A 15,519-nucleotide genomic window follows, 5' to 3' on the forward strand; every position below is an offset into this window, starting at 1 on the left:
GGTTGAAAATCCCTGCTCTAGACAAATGTCAGCTACCCAGAGCTTCCCCAATCAATGCCTTGGACCCAGGAAATCGTCTAGGTGTGCCAGAATGACTGCGACCCTGAAATGGAGCTTCTCAGATCCAGGTCTTCTCACCCAGCAAGAGTGAAGAAGCAAAGCAGTCCTTCCCTTTCTGCCCCAGGGTGAGAACCTGCACAGGTTTAAGGGAAGTCTGAGAAATCCTGGTCAGTCTCAAGCTTCCTAACACTCACCTTCCCTAGCTGCTTTTCTGGGAAGCCAAGTGGTCGGAAAATATGCTCTTCAATTGGATGGAATGTATAGCACTAAATGGTAAACATCTTGCCATTAAGAATACAGATAATATAATAGATTTGTACACCTCTTGTTTAACAAATAAAACCCCTGCTGTCACCATCTAGAAGTATAGAATCTAGTAGATGAGATGACACAAATAACCAGTGAAGAACCCCAACGAATGTTGTCCTTTCAAATTTACATGTGATATCATGGAGTAGTAGGATATGGACATGGATCAGAAGGAATAGAAAGGTCTTCAGGACACAAAGGGTAACAAAAGGAGGATGGCAAGAGCAGGTGTGATGGATAATTTTATGTGTCAACTTGACTGAGCCACGGGGTGCCCAGAGAGTTGGTTAAACATTATTTTGGTTGCTTCTATGAGGGTGTTCTGGATGAGAATAACATTTGAATTGGTAGACCGAGTAAAGAAGATTGCCCTTCACAATGGGGTGGGTCCCATTCAATCACTGGAAGACCCGAACAGAGCAAAAAAGGCTTACTTTTCTATGAATAAGAGGGAATTCCCTCTGCCTGACCACCTCTGAGTTGGGACATAGGTTTTCCTCTCTTCAGATTCAAACTGAAACATCTGCTCTTCCTGGGTCCTGAGCCTGTCGGTTTTTGGACTAGAACTACACCACTGGTTCTTCTCACTCTCTAGTGTGCCAACTGCAGATCTTGGGATTCTCAGCCTCCAAGAGCATGTGAGTCAATCCTTATGTTGGTTCTGTTTCTCTGGAGTACCCCGCTTAATACAATAGGGAAGGAGAAGGGCAGAACAGAAACAAAATGAAGCACTAAGTTGCACCAAGGATGGCCCGTTTGAAATGGTGAGATTGACCCTTCAAAAACAGGTTAGACAATTTAATGATGGAAGAGGTTTGTTTTGAGAGGCCTACAGCCCTCAGCAGATCCCCAGAGCAAGGGGAAAATGGGGTGAGATATGGGGCGGAGTTCAAGAAATTTATATTCTTTAGATAACAAATAAGGAAGCAGACACAGGAGAAAGCTGTCATTTCTCTGGACTTCTCCTTCCACAGCCCAGCCTGAGAGTGGCAAAGGCAGTTATTGAGTAGGGAGGGGAGAAAGAGATGAAATAGATGGATAGACCTTCTTTCTCTTCCCTCTTCCTTTTTCTCCATCCCCCAGCTTTGCTAGCAGAGAGATACCATGTCTGTTAGTGCTGCACAACCTGGAAAACAGGAGAAAGACCCTTCCTTCTTAGCCATAGGTGGCAAGTAGGGCCCACAGCACTACAGAAAAGCAACTGTGGGCCAACGTGCTATGAAAGAAGAAACAAGGAGACTCCAAGCAATGGGTAGAATCCAGAAACCAAAAAACAAGCAGTAGAGCTTTGTGTCTATTCATCAGCAGACATTTAATAAGTGTGTATAGCACAGGCCCCTTGCCAGAATATGACTAAAATCTTGTCACCCAGCGGCCTAGCTAATATAATCTCCTGCCCAAATGGGAAGAGCTAATGAGAGCTCTGGATATAGAGTCAGGAGATTGAGATTAATCTCAACCTGGCCACTTATTAACGCGTACCCCTGAAGAACTTACTTTGCTTTTCTAGGGCTCAGTTTTGCCATTTGCAGCATCGAGGCATTACAGTACTTTTACAGAACTATTATGAGATATAAATATGTGTTAGCATTATGTGACAAGTACTAGACAAATCCCAGGTATATAGTAAGTACTCTATAACTGTTATTTTCCTTCCTTCTCTTTTGGTATGGGCTCCAATTTGTCCCTTGTGGCATAAGTTTATTTTCATATTCCATTGTAGACGTGCCTAACCATTCCCTGGCCCCAAATTCCTGTTCTGGACCTCAGATCCTGGATCTTTTTTTTTTTTTAATAATATTTATTTATTTATTTATTGGCTGCGTTGATTCTTCGTTGCTGTGCGTGGGCTTTCTCTAGTTGCAGCAAGTGGGGGCTACTCTTCATTGCGGTGCGCAGATTCCTCATTGCGTTGGCTTCTCTTGTTGTGGAGCACGGGCTCTAGGCACAAGGGCTTCAGTAGTTGACGTGCGTGGGCTCAGTAGTTGTGGCTTTCAGGCTCTAGAGCGCAGGCTCAGTAGTTGTTGTGCACAGGCTCAGCCGCTCCGAGGCATGTGGGATCTTTCCGGCCCGGGATCGAACCCATGTCCCCTGCATTGGCAGGTGGATTCTTAACCACTGGGCAACCAAGGAAGCCCCAGGTCCTGGATCTTGTAGATGTCTCCTCACTCCTCCTGGAAGTCTTAATGGCTCTAGGCTTACCCCTAAAATTTCCGCTCCTCCCCTGCCCTGATTATTTCTATCCCTAATCTGCTTAACTAGAGTATGATCATAGCACATCCGTGGACATTCTGCTAATCCAGTTTCCATTCTGAAAAATAACTCTCACTGTTGACTTTTAGGGGAGTCTGATAAAGGCAGGAACCAGGACATTCGATCTCCAGTGGTCTCTCCTACCTCCAGAGGGAAGGGACCTGTGTGATGTTGTGAGTGTGGATGCTCCTCTCAGAGGCTTTGCCTGGTAATAGGCACAGATCCCACAAGGAATCCTTGGTAAATTATGGTCTCAGTGTTAATCTCTTTGGGACTAGGAAATAACCCTAGGCCTGCCTTCTGGCAGGCCCAGGATCCCTATGTCCCTTACTCATATATTTACTGGATGTCTGGTCATTTCTTAAGTGCTAATGATTACTTGATCTTATGGGATTCTCCCACCTTTAGCAGCTCCTATATTTGAGAACAAGGATCTCTATAGGCAAATCACAATACGTTATTATTTCTTGTTTGTCAGTTTCCTAACAGTAGGAATTGGGGTTTGATTTATTCATCTTCCTAACAAAACAATAGCGCAAATGATGCATTATGCAAAAACTTACATCAAACATCTTACATACCATGTATTTCCCAAACACTTCATGCTGCTCAACCACTCTGTTTTCTCTCATCAGCCACCTTTCCCAATCTCATCAGTGATGGTTCATATTTCATCATTTCTACCCTATTTCCACCCTTTCACAGCATGTGATCTTGCCTCCTACATACCAAGGCAAAGGAGGCCATTAACTGAAAACTCCGACTTCCCTCTCCTCCACTTCCTAATGTCTGCAGTGTGACAATGAATAGTAATCAGGAAATTCATAGCTCCATAGGATTAGAATCCCATGAGTTGGTCAAAGGGAAAAACCCTGCTGAGAAATCTGGAAGTGATCCTTTGGTGGTGGTGAAAGCTCAAAACAACATTATCTGGGAGAGAGAGGGGGAGTTAGTCATTATCACCAAGCAAAATGAAATGTTTCCTTCCCTTTAGCAAAGTCAGTACTCAGTAAGTGTCTACGGAAGGAGGTGCCACACTGCTGTATTAAGGCAATCAGCAATCTCAGAAGGAACCAGGCCAAATTAGAGTTTTAGCATTTTCTTAAAATTCCTTACATCTTTTTTCCTTTGCATTTCCTGTTTTCCAGCCTTTCATTCACTCATTTGACCACTATCGATTGAGACTTTCTACATGGTTTTAAGAGACTCAAAAATCCCTGTTTTCATGAAGCGTATGGTCTTCATGGAGTAAAGGAGATAAATTAATAAATGCATGGTAGGATAAAAGGTGATATTTCCCAGGCAATAAAAGGGGAAAGGGGAGTTCTGATAGAGAGAGGAGTTGATGTAATTACAAATAGGATGGTTAAGGAAGTCCTGTCTGATCGTGAGAATAAGTCTTGAAAGAAATGAAGGTGTTAGCCACGCAGATACCTGTGAGAAGAACATTATGAACAGAGGGAAGAGCAAGTGCAAAGGCCCTAAGGCAGGAAGCAGCCTGATGCCTTTAAGGAACAACAAGGAGCCCAGTGTGGTTGAAGCAGAGTGACCGAGGCAATAAATAGGAAGAAAAGAGTTCAGAGGGCTAACAGAAGCCACTCGTGGTAGTTTTCTCAGCCACTGTGAGCAGTTTGGCTTTTATGAGGGGTGAGGAGGGAAATCACTGGATGCTTCTGATAAGAGACATGGCAGGTGAATATGTAGAAATATGCAGTATGCCAGATGTCGAGAACCGCCATGCAGAAAAGTAGAAACAAGGGAAAGGAAATGGTGATGCACCAGAAAAAAAGAGAGAGGTCCCAAGTGAATAAAATTAGAAATAAGAGAGGAGGAGTTACAACGAATATCACAGAAATACAATTATAAGAGAATACTAAGAACAATTATGCAACAACAAATTGGACCACCTAGAGGAAACATACCATTTTCCAAGACTGAATTTGGAAAAATAGAAAATCTGAACACACCAGCTAATGGTAAGGAAATTGAATGAATAACTTAAAAACTACCAATAAACAGACCAATAAACTACCAGGACCATGCAGCTTCGCAGGTGAACTCTACCAATATTTGAAGAAGAGTTAACATCAAGCGAATGCTTCCAAACTCATTCTGTGAGGCCAGCATTACCTTGATACCAAAACCAGACAAAGACACACACACACAATTATAGGCCAATATCCCTGTTGAACACAGATGCAAAACTCCTCAACAAATGTTAGCAAATTGAATTCAACAGTACACTGAAAGAATTATACATTAGTATCAAGTGGGATTTATTCCAGGGATATGAAGATGGTTCAATACTTGCAAATCAATCAGTGTGACATACCAGATAACATTAATAAAAACCACATGAGCATCTCAATTGATACAGAAAAAGCATTTGACAAAATTCAGCATTCATTCATGATAAAAACTCTCAATAAAGTGGGTATGGATGGAACATACCTTAACATAATAAAGCCCATTTATGACAAACTTACAGCTAACATCATACTCAACAGTGAAAAGTTAAAAGCATTTTCTCTAAGATCACGTTTTTAGTAGCTTATGGTTTTGATGTTTATACTTTTCCCACTTTCTTCGTATTTGATTTCCAGTTTCATATTGTTGTGATCAGAAAAATACTTGATGTAATTTCTATTCTCTTAAGTTTTTGAGACTTGTTTTTTCTCCCTAGCATGTGATCTATCCTAGAAAATATTCTATGTGCACTTGAAAAGAATGTATGTTCTCCTGTTTTTAATTGGACTGTCCTGTAGACATTCATTTCAACTGGTCTAGTATGTCACTGTTCCCGTATTGATCTTCTGGATGATCTGTCCATTGATGTAAGCTGGTTGTTAAAGTCCCCTAATATTATAGTATTATTGTCAATTTCTTCCTTTATGTCTGTTAATATTTGCCTGTCTGTTAATTTAGATGCTTCTATATTAGGTGCATATATGTTAATAAATGTCATTCCTCTTTTTGTATTGATCCCTTTATCATTATATAATGTCCTATTTTGTCTTTTGTTGTAGACCCTGTTTAAAGTCTACTTTCTCTGATAAGAGTATTGCTACCACAGTTTTCTTTCCATTTCCATTTTCATGAAACATTTTTTTCCATCCTGTCACTTTCAGTCTCTATGTGTCTTTAGCTTTGAAGTGGGTCTCTTGTAGGCAGCATATAGATGGGTCTTTTAAAAAAATCTAATCAGCCACCTTATGTCTTTTGATTGAAGCATTTAGTCTATTGACATTTAAAGTTATTATTGATAGGCATGTACTTATTGCCATTTTGTTACTTGTTTTCTGGTTGTGTTTATAGTTCTTCTCTCTTCTTTTAGTTTCTTCCCTTGTGGTTTAATAGTTTTCTTTGGTGGTGTATTTGTTTTCCTTTCTCTCTAGTTTTGTGTATCATAGATTTTTGTTTTTTGGGTATCATGGGGTTTATATATGAGGACATATAGCTGTATATACTTGTTTCAAACTAATAGTCATTTAAGTTCAAAATTGTTCTAAAAAATCTACTTTTTTTTTAACTTCTCTTTTCCATGTTTTGTGTTTTTGATGTCATATTTTACACCTTCATGTCTATCCCTTAGCTGTTTATTGTAGTTGTAGTTGACTTTGGAGTTTTTGTCTTTTAATCTTTGTATGGGTTTATTCAAGTTGTTAATCCACAGCCTTTACTTTTTATTTGCCTTTACTAGTGATATTTTTTCCTTTCCTATAAATTCTTATTCTTGTTATAGATTTTTCTTTTCCATTTAGAGAAGACCCTTTAACACTGTATGGTCAGTTTAGTATTGATGAACTCTTCTAGTTTTTTCTTGTTTGAGAAGCTCTTTATCTCTCCTTCAATCCTGAATGATAACCTTGTTGGTTAGAGTATCCCAAGTTATAGGTTTTTCCCTTTCAGCATTTTAAATATATCATGCTACTCCCTTCTTACCTGCAAAATTTCTGCAGAGAAATCAGCTGATGTTGGGAATTACCTTGTATTGACTCTTTGTTTTTCTCTTGCTGCCTTTAGAATTCTCTCTTTATCCTTAACTTTTGACATTTTAATTATGATATATCTTGGTGTGGGTCTGTTTGGGTTCATCTTATTTGGGACCTTCTGTGCTTTCTGTACCTGGATATTTGTTTCCTCCTTTAGGTTTGGGAAATTTTCAGTCATAATTTCATGACATATATTTTCAATCCCCTTCTCTCTCTCTTCTCCTAATGGGGCACCTGTAATGCAAGTGTTGGTATGCTTGATGTTATCCCAAAGATCCCTTAAACTGTTTTAATTAAAATTTTTTTTTTTTTTTTTTAATTTGGCCATGCCACACAGCTTGTGGGATCTTAGTTCCCTGGCCAGGGATTGAACCTGCATGCTTGTCAGTGAAATCATGGAGTCTTAAGCACTGGACTGCCAGGGAATTCCCTTAAATTTGTTTTTATTTTTGCTTTTTTGATTGGGTATTTTCCATTATTCTGTCTTCCAGATTACTATGCCTTCTTCTTTATCACCTAGTGTGCTGTTCATTTCTTCTAGTATGTTTTTCACTTCAGTTATTGTATTCTTCAGCTCTGATAGGTACTTTTTTTCCCATTATACTTTTATTTTATTTTTTCATTGGGGTATGGTTGCTTTACAATGTTGTGTTAGTTTCTGCTATACAACAAAGTGAATTAGATGTATGTATGCATATATGCCCTCCCTCTTGAGCCTTCCTCTCCCACTTCCCACCAGTGTAGTCACCACAGAGCACTTAGCTGAGCTCCCTGTTCTATACAGCAGATTCCCACTAGCTATCTGTTTTACACATGGCAGTGCACATACATCAGTCCCAATCTCCCAATTCATCCAACCCCTCCCATGTCCACACATCCATTCTCTACATCTGCATATCTATTCCTACCTTGCAAATAAGTTAAACTGTATCAATTTTCTAGATTCCACATATATGCATTAATATATGATATGTTTTTCTCTTTCTGATTTACTTCACTCTGTATGATAGACTCGAGGTTCATCCATGTCTCTGCAGATGGCCCAATTTTGTTCCTTTTTATGGTTGAGTAATATTCCATTGTATATATGTACCACATCTTCTTTATCCGTTTATCTGTCAATGGACATCTAGGTTGTTTTCATGACCTGGCTTTTGTAAATAGTGCTGCAGTGAACATTGAATGCATGTGTCTTTTTGAAATATGGTTTCCTCTGGGTATATGCCCAGCAGTGGGATTGCTGGGTCATGTGGTAGTTCTGTTTTTAGTTTTTTATGGAATCTCCAGAGTGTTCTCTGCAGTGGCTGTATCAACTTACATTCCCACCAACAGTCCAAGAGGGTTCCCTTTTCTCCACACCCTCTCTAGCATTTATCATTTGTAGATTTTCTGATGATGCCCATTCTAACCCAGGTGAGGTGATATCTCATTGTAGTTTTGATTTGCATTTCCCTAATAATTATGATGTTGAGCAGATTTTCGTGTGTCTCTTGACCATATGTATGTCTTCTATGGAGAGATGTCTGCTTAGGTCTTCCACTCATTTTTTGATTGGGTTGTTTGTTTTTTTGATATTGAGCTGCATGAGTGAGTGGTTTGTATACTTTGGAGGTTAATCCTTGGTTAGTTGCTTCATTTGCAAATATTTTATCCCATTCTGGGGGTTGTCTTTTCATCTTGTTTATGGTTTTCATTGCTATACAAAAGCTTTTAAGTTTCATTATGTCCCATTTGTTTATTTTTGTTTTTATTCTCATTACTCTAGGAGGTGGGTCAATAAAGATCTTGCTGTGATTTATGTCAAAGAGTGTTCTTCCTATGTTTTCCTCTAAGAGTTTTACATTTAGATGTTTAATCCATTTTGAGTTTATTTTTGTGTATGATGTTAGCAAGTGTTCTAATTTCATTCTTTTACATGTAGCTGTTCACTTTTCTCAGCATCAGTTGTTGAAGAGACCATCTTTTCTCCATTATATATTCTTGCCTCCTTTGTCATAGTTTAGATGACCATAGGTGCATGGGTTTATCTCTGGGCTTTCTATCCAGTTCCATTGATCTATATTTTTGTTTTTGTGCCAGTACCATACTGTCTTGATTACTGTAGCTTTGTAGTATAGTCTGAAGTCAGGGAGCCTGATTCCTCTAGCTCTGTTTTCCCCCTCTCAGGAATGCTTTGGCTATTGCCGAGACCAGCTCGGCGACTCGAGGTGAGTGACGGGTGCTGCAAGCTTGAAGAAAACACAGACACAGACTGAAGAAAACACAGACACAGACTGAAGAGAAAGATGGGACCGGGGGACTCAAGATCTCTAGGATCAAGAGCCTTGCTGATTGATTCCACTTTGCTTTTATAGAGTTCTCGGCATAGCCTAAGGGTCTAACACTCCCAGGTTAATCCCATAAACAATCATAGGCTTCACATGACTGGGGCAATGATCTTTGTTTGCCTCCTGGGTCCAATTTGAGCAGGTGTGGATCTGAGCAGGGTGGGGATTTGAGCTGGGCCTGGAGAGCAAAGAAGCCCTGGAGGCAGGAGACCTCTCTCAGAAGGATTAAGGGTCTGTGCCCCACCCCTGTTGGCCCCTCTGCAACTGTGCCTATCTTAGGTTGTTCCTTCCCTGAGGAATCTTACCCGTCTTTGGCTAACCAGTCATCCTCCAGGGCCAAACAGGGTGATATGAGGAAGGGTCTGTGCCCTACCCCTGTTGGCCCCTCTGTGGCTGTGCCTGTCTTAGGTTGTTCCTCCCCTGAGGAATCTTACCTGTCTCTGGCTAACCAGCCATCCTCCAGGGCCGAACAGGGTGATATGAGGCATGCAGTGAGAAAGGGGCTGCGCCCCCAGATAGGGTCAATTTTCTGCCTATGCCCCCATAGTCTCCACGCCCCGCACCCTTAGCTCCTCCACTGCTCAAGCAGGACATTCTGCATCCAGTCGCTCGGCCCACATACTTTAACATTTTCAAGGTTTCAGAAAGACTCCTAAATGTCTTCCCACAGGCTATTTGGCGTCCTTTGTGTCTCCCTACAAATTTTAAGATTTTTTTGTTTTAGTTCTGTAAAAAATGCCACTGGTAATTTGACAGGGATTACATTGAATCTGTAGATTGCTTTGGGTAGGATAGTCATTTTCACAACATTGATTCCTCCAATTCAAGAACATGATATATCTCTCCATCTGTTTGTGTCATCTTTGATTTCTTTCATTAATGTGTTATAATTTTCTGAGTACAGGTCTTTTACCTTCTTAGGTAGGTTTATTCCTAGGTATTTTATTCTTTTTGTTGCAATGGTGAATGGGCTTGTTTCCTTAATTTCTCTTTCTGCTGTTTCATTTTTAGTGTATAGGAATGCAAGAGCTTTCTGTGTGTTAATTTTGTATCTTGCAACTTTACCAAATTCATTGATTAGCTCTTGTAGTTTTCTGGTAGCATCTTTAGGATTTTCTGTGTATAGTATCATGTCATCTGCAAACAGTGACAATTTTACTTCTTTTCCAATTTGGATTCCTTTTATTTCTTTTTCTTCTCTGATTGCCATGGCTAGGACTTCTGAAACTATGTTGAATAATAGAAATGAGAGTAAATATCCTTGACTTGTTCCTGATCTTGAAGAAAATGCTTTCAGCATTTTTCACCATTGACAATGATGTTTGCTGTGAGTTTGTTGTATATGGTCTTTATTATGTTGAGGTACGTTCCCGCTATGCCCACTTTCTGGAGAGTTTTTTATCATAAATGCATGTTGCATTTTGTCAAAAAGCTTTCCCCACATCTGTCGAGATAATCATATGGTTTTTATTCTTCAATTTGTTAATAAGGTGTATCACATTGATTTGTGTATGTTGAAGAATCCTTGCATATCTGGGATAAACCTCACTTGACCATGATGTATGATCCTTTTAATGTGTTGTTGGATTGGTTTGCTAGTATATTGTTGAGAAATTTTGCGTCTATTTTATTCAGTGATATTGGTCTGCAGTTTTCTTTTTTTGTAGTATCTTTGTCTGGTTTTGTTATCAGGGAACCTGATTTGGTATCAGGGAGCCTTTGGTAGCTTCATAGAATGAGCTTGGGAGTGTTCCTTCTTCTGCAATTTTTTGGAAGAGTTTGAGAAGGAGAGATGTTAGCTCTTCTCTAAATGTTTGATAGAATTCACTTGTGAAGCCAGCTGAGCCTGAACTTTTGTTTATTGCAAGATTTTTTTTTTTACATTTGTTTAATTTTTAATTTTTATTTTTTTAAGCTCTTTATTGGAATATAATTGCTTTACACTCTTGTACCAGTTTTTGAGGTACACCAAAGTGAATCAGCTGTATTTATACGTGTATCCCCATATCCCCTCCCTCCCGAGACTCCCTTCCACCCTCCCTGTCCTGGCCCTCTAAAGCATCACCCATCATCGAGTTGATCTCCCTTTGTTATACAGCAACTTCCCACTAGCTATCTATTTTACATTTGGGAGTGTATCTATGTCTATGCTACTCTCTCACTTTGTCCCAGCTTCCACTTCACCCCCTACCCCCAGCCCCATGTCCTCAAGTCCTTTCTCTACATCTGCATCTTTATTCTTGCCCTGTCACTGGGTTCATCAGTACCATTGTTTTAGATTCTATATATATGAGTTAGCATATGGTTGTTTTTCTCTTTCGGGCTTACTTCGCTCTGTATGACAATCTCTAGGTCTATCCACCTCATTACATATAGCTGCATTTCATTCCTTTTTATGGCTGAGTAATATTCCATTGTATATATGTGCCACATCTTCTTTATCCATTCATCTCTTGGTGGGCATTTAAGTTGCTTCCATGTCCTGGCTATTCTAAATAGTGCTGCAGTGAACATTATGGTACATGTTTCTTTTTGGATTATGGTTTTCTCTGGGTATATGTCCAGTAGTGGGATTGCTGGGTCATGTGGTAGTTCCATTTTTAGCTTTTTAAGGAACCTCCAAACTGTTTTGTATAGTGGCTGTGCCAGCTTACATTCCCACCAACAGTGCAGGAGAGTTCCCTTTTCTCCACACCCTCTCCAACATTTATTGTTTCTAGATGTTTTGATGATGGCCATTCTAACTGGTGTGAGGTGATACCTCATTGTGGCTTTGACTTGCATTTCTCTAATGATTAGTGATGTTGAGCATCTTTTCATATGTTTGTTAGCCATCTGCATGTCTTCTTTGGAGAAATGTCTATTTAGGTTTTCCTCCCATTTGTGGATTGGGTTATTTGCTTTTTTGGTATTAAGCTGCCTGAGCTGCTTGTATATTTTGGAGATGAATCCTTTGTCCATTGCTTCATTGGCAAGTATTTTCTTCCATTCTGAGAGTTGCCTTCTTGTTTATGGTTTCTTTTGCTGTGCAAAAGCTTTTAAGTTTCATTAGGTCCCATTTGTTTATTCTTGATTTTCTTTCCATTATTCTAGGAGGTGGGTCAAAAAGGGTCTTGCTTCGATGGATGTCATAGAGGGTTCTACCTATGTTTTCCTCTAGGAGTTTTGTAGTGTCTGGCCTTACATGTAGGTCTTTAATCCATTTGGAGTTTATTTTTGTGTCTGGTGCTAGGAAGTGTTCTAATTTCATTCTTTTACATGTAGCTGTCCAACTTCCCCAGCACCACTTATTGAAGAGGCTGTCTTTTCCATTGTATATTCTTTCCTCCTTTGTCAAAGATAAGGTGTCCATATGTGCTTGGGTTTAGCTCTGTGTTCTCTATTCTGTTCCATTGATCTTTCTTTCTGTTTTTGTGCCAGTACAATACTGTCTTGATCACTGTGGCCTTGTAGTATGGTTTGAAGTCAGGAAGCCTAATTCCACCAACTCCATCTTTCCTCCTCAAGATTGCTTTGGCTGTTCGCAGTCTTTTGCGTTTCCATACAAATTGTAAGATTTCTTGTTCTAGTTCTGTGAAAAATGCCATTGGTAACTTGATAGGGATTGCGTTGAAGCTGTAAATTTCTTTGGGTAGTACAGTCATTTTCACAATGTTGATTCTTCCAATCCAAGAGCATGATATGTCTCTCCATCTGTTTGTGTTGTCTTTGATTTCTTTCACCAGTGTCTTATAGTTTTCTGCATACAGGTCTTTTGCCTCCTTAGGCAGGTTTATTCCTAGGTATTTTATTCTTTTTGTTGCCATGGTAAATGGGAGAGTTTCCTTAATTTCTCTTTCTGCTTTTTTGTTGTTAGTGTATAGGAATGCAAGAGATTTCTGTGCATTAATTTTGTATCCTGCTACTTTACTAAATTCATTGATTAGTGCTAGCAGTTTTCTGGTAGAATCTTTAGGGTTTTCTATGTATAATATCATGTCATCTGCAAAGAGTGACAACTTTACTTCTTCTTTTCCAATTGGGGTTCCTTTTATTTTGTTTTCTTCTCTGAGCGCTGTGGCTAAACCTTCCAAAACTATGTTTAATAATGATGGTGAGAGTGGGCACCCTTGTCTTTTTCCTGTTCTAAGAGGGAATGCTTTCAGTTTTCCACCATTGAGAATGATGTTGGCTGTTGGTTTGTCATATATGGCTTTTATTATGTTGAGGTAATTTCCTTCTGTGCCCATTCTCTGGAGAGTTTTTATCATAAATGGATGTTGAATTTTGTCAAAAGCTTTTCCTGCATCTTTTGAGATTATCATATGCTTTTTATCCTTCAGTTTGTTAATATGATGTATCACATTGATTGATTTGCATATATTGAAGAATCCTTGCATTCCAGGGATAAACTCCACTTGATCATGGTGTATGATCTTTTTAATGTGCTGTTGGATTCTGTTAGCTCATATTTTGTTGAGGATTTTTGCATCTATATTCATCAGTGATATTGGCCTGTAATTTTCTTTTTTTGTGACATCTTTGCCTGGTTTTGGTATCAGGGTGATGGTGGTCTTATAGAATGAGTTTGGGAGTGTTCCTCCTTCTGCTGTGTTGGAAGATTTTTAATTGCAGTTTCAATTTCATCACTTGTGATTGGCCTGTTTATATTTTCCATTTCTTGCTGGTTCAGCCTTGGAAGGTTGAACCTTTATAAGTATTTGTCCATTTCTTCCAGGTTATCCATTTTATTGGTATATAGTTGCCATAGTACTCGCTTATGATCCTTTGTGTATCTGTGCTGTTAGTTATAATTTCTCCTTTTTCATTTCTGTTTATTGATTTGAATCCTCTCCCTTTTATTCTTGGTGAGTCTGGCTAAAGGTTTATCAATTTTGCTTACCTTCTCAAAGTACCAGCTTTTAGTTTCATTGATCTTTGCTGTTGTTTTCTTTATATCTATTTCTTTTATTTCTCCTCTGATTTTCATGATTTCTTTCCTTCTACTAACTTTGGGTTTTGTTTCTTTTTCTTTCTCTAGTTGCTCTAGGTGTAAGGTTAGATAGTTTATTTGAGATTTTTCTTGTTTCTTGAGATAGGATTGAATTGCTATAAATTTCCCTCTTAGAACTGCTTTTGCTGCATCCTTTAGGTTTTGGGTCATCGTATTCTCATTGTCATTTGTCTCTAGGTATTTTTTAAATTTCCTCTTTGATTTCTGCAGTGATCTCTTGGTTATTTAGTAGCATATTGTTTAGCCTCCACATGTTTGCCTTTTTTACATTTTTTTTCCTGTAATTGATTTCTAATCTCATAGCATTGTGGTTGGAAAATATGCTTGATACAATTTCAATTTTCTTAAATTTTCTGAGGCTTGATTTGTGTCCCCAAAAGTGATCTATCCTGGAGAAAGTTCTGAGTGCACTTGAGAAAAAATTGTATTCTGCTGCTTTCAGATGGAATGTACTATACATATCAATTAAGTCTCTCTGGTCTATTGTTATTTAACGCTTGTGTTTCCTTACTTATTTTCTGTCTGGATGATCTGTCCATTGATATAAGTGGATTGTTAAAGTCCCCCACTAATATTGTGTTACTGTCAATTTCCCCTTTTATGGCTGTTGGCATTTGCCTTACATATTGAGGTGCTCCTGTGTTGAATGCATAAATATTTATATTTGCTATGTCTTCTTCGATTAATCCCTTGATCATTATATAGTGTCCTTCCTTGTCTCTTATAACAGTCTTTATTTTAAAATCTATTTAATCCAATGTGAGTATTGCTACTTCAGCTTCCTTGTGATTTCCCTTTGCATGGAGTATCTTTTTCCATTCCCTCACTTTCAGTCTGTATGTGTCACTGGGCCTGAAGTGGGTCTCTTGTAGATAGCATATATACAGATATTGTTTTTATATCCATTCAGCCAGTCTTTGTCTTTTGGTTAGAGCATTTAATCCATTTATGTTCAAGGTAATTATTGATATGTGTGTTCCTATTAGCATTTTCTTTATTGTTTTTGGCTTGTTTTTGTAGGTTTTTTTCTTCTCTTGTGTTTCCTGCCTAGAGAAGTTCCTTTAGCATTTGTTATACAGCTGGTTTGGTGGTGAAGTCCATGTTATCCATCTAGGGGTACGAATTCGTGATCTCTGGAAGAAAATAATTTCTCCTCAGGGTCAATAACAAGTCGTTGCTCAGGTTTAAGTAAAAAGCAACAGTTTATTAGAGAGCAGTTAGAGAGTACAGTAGCTTCTGGCAGATACCAGAAGGGGGTGGAGAGACCTCTGAGGGGGTGTACATGTGTGTCTTATATACCCTTAAAAGAAGTGTCAATTAGCTCATAAGATTTAGAATATCTCTTTGCAAGTTTCACAAGCTTTGAGTTAATTAGCTCACAATGTCTCCTTACAAGTTTCACAAACTTTTAGCTAAACACCAAAGAGATTTAAAGTAAGAGTTTAAAAATTTAATCAATGCCTCCCTATACCTGTTAACCATCATTCCGGTTCAGTTTGTGTGTTTAGGTGATTAAGAGGAAGAGTTGTAAATTGGGTGATTAGGAGAAATGGTCATAAATTTCAAGATGCATGAGATGTATACA

At 38.8% G+C, this 15,519-nt stretch overlaps 1 long non-coding RNA gene across 1 annotated transcript in view; it reads left to right on the plus strand.

The window, feature by feature from the left end:
• The window catches only part of LOC130849241 (uncharacterized), a 116,991-nt gene that overhangs the window by 66,692 nt on the left and 34,780 nt on the right, over positions 1 to 15,519 (plus strand). The gene's annotated exons all lie outside the window — the stretch shown is intronic.

This window comes from Hippopotamus amphibius, chromosome 3 (assembly GCF_030028045.1).
Source record: "Hippopotamus amphibius kiboko isolate mHipAmp2 chromosome 3, mHipAmp2.hap2, whole genome shotgun sequence".
NCBI lineage: Eukaryota > Metazoa > Chordata > Mammalia > Artiodactyla > Hippopotamidae > Hippopotamus > Hippopotamus amphibius.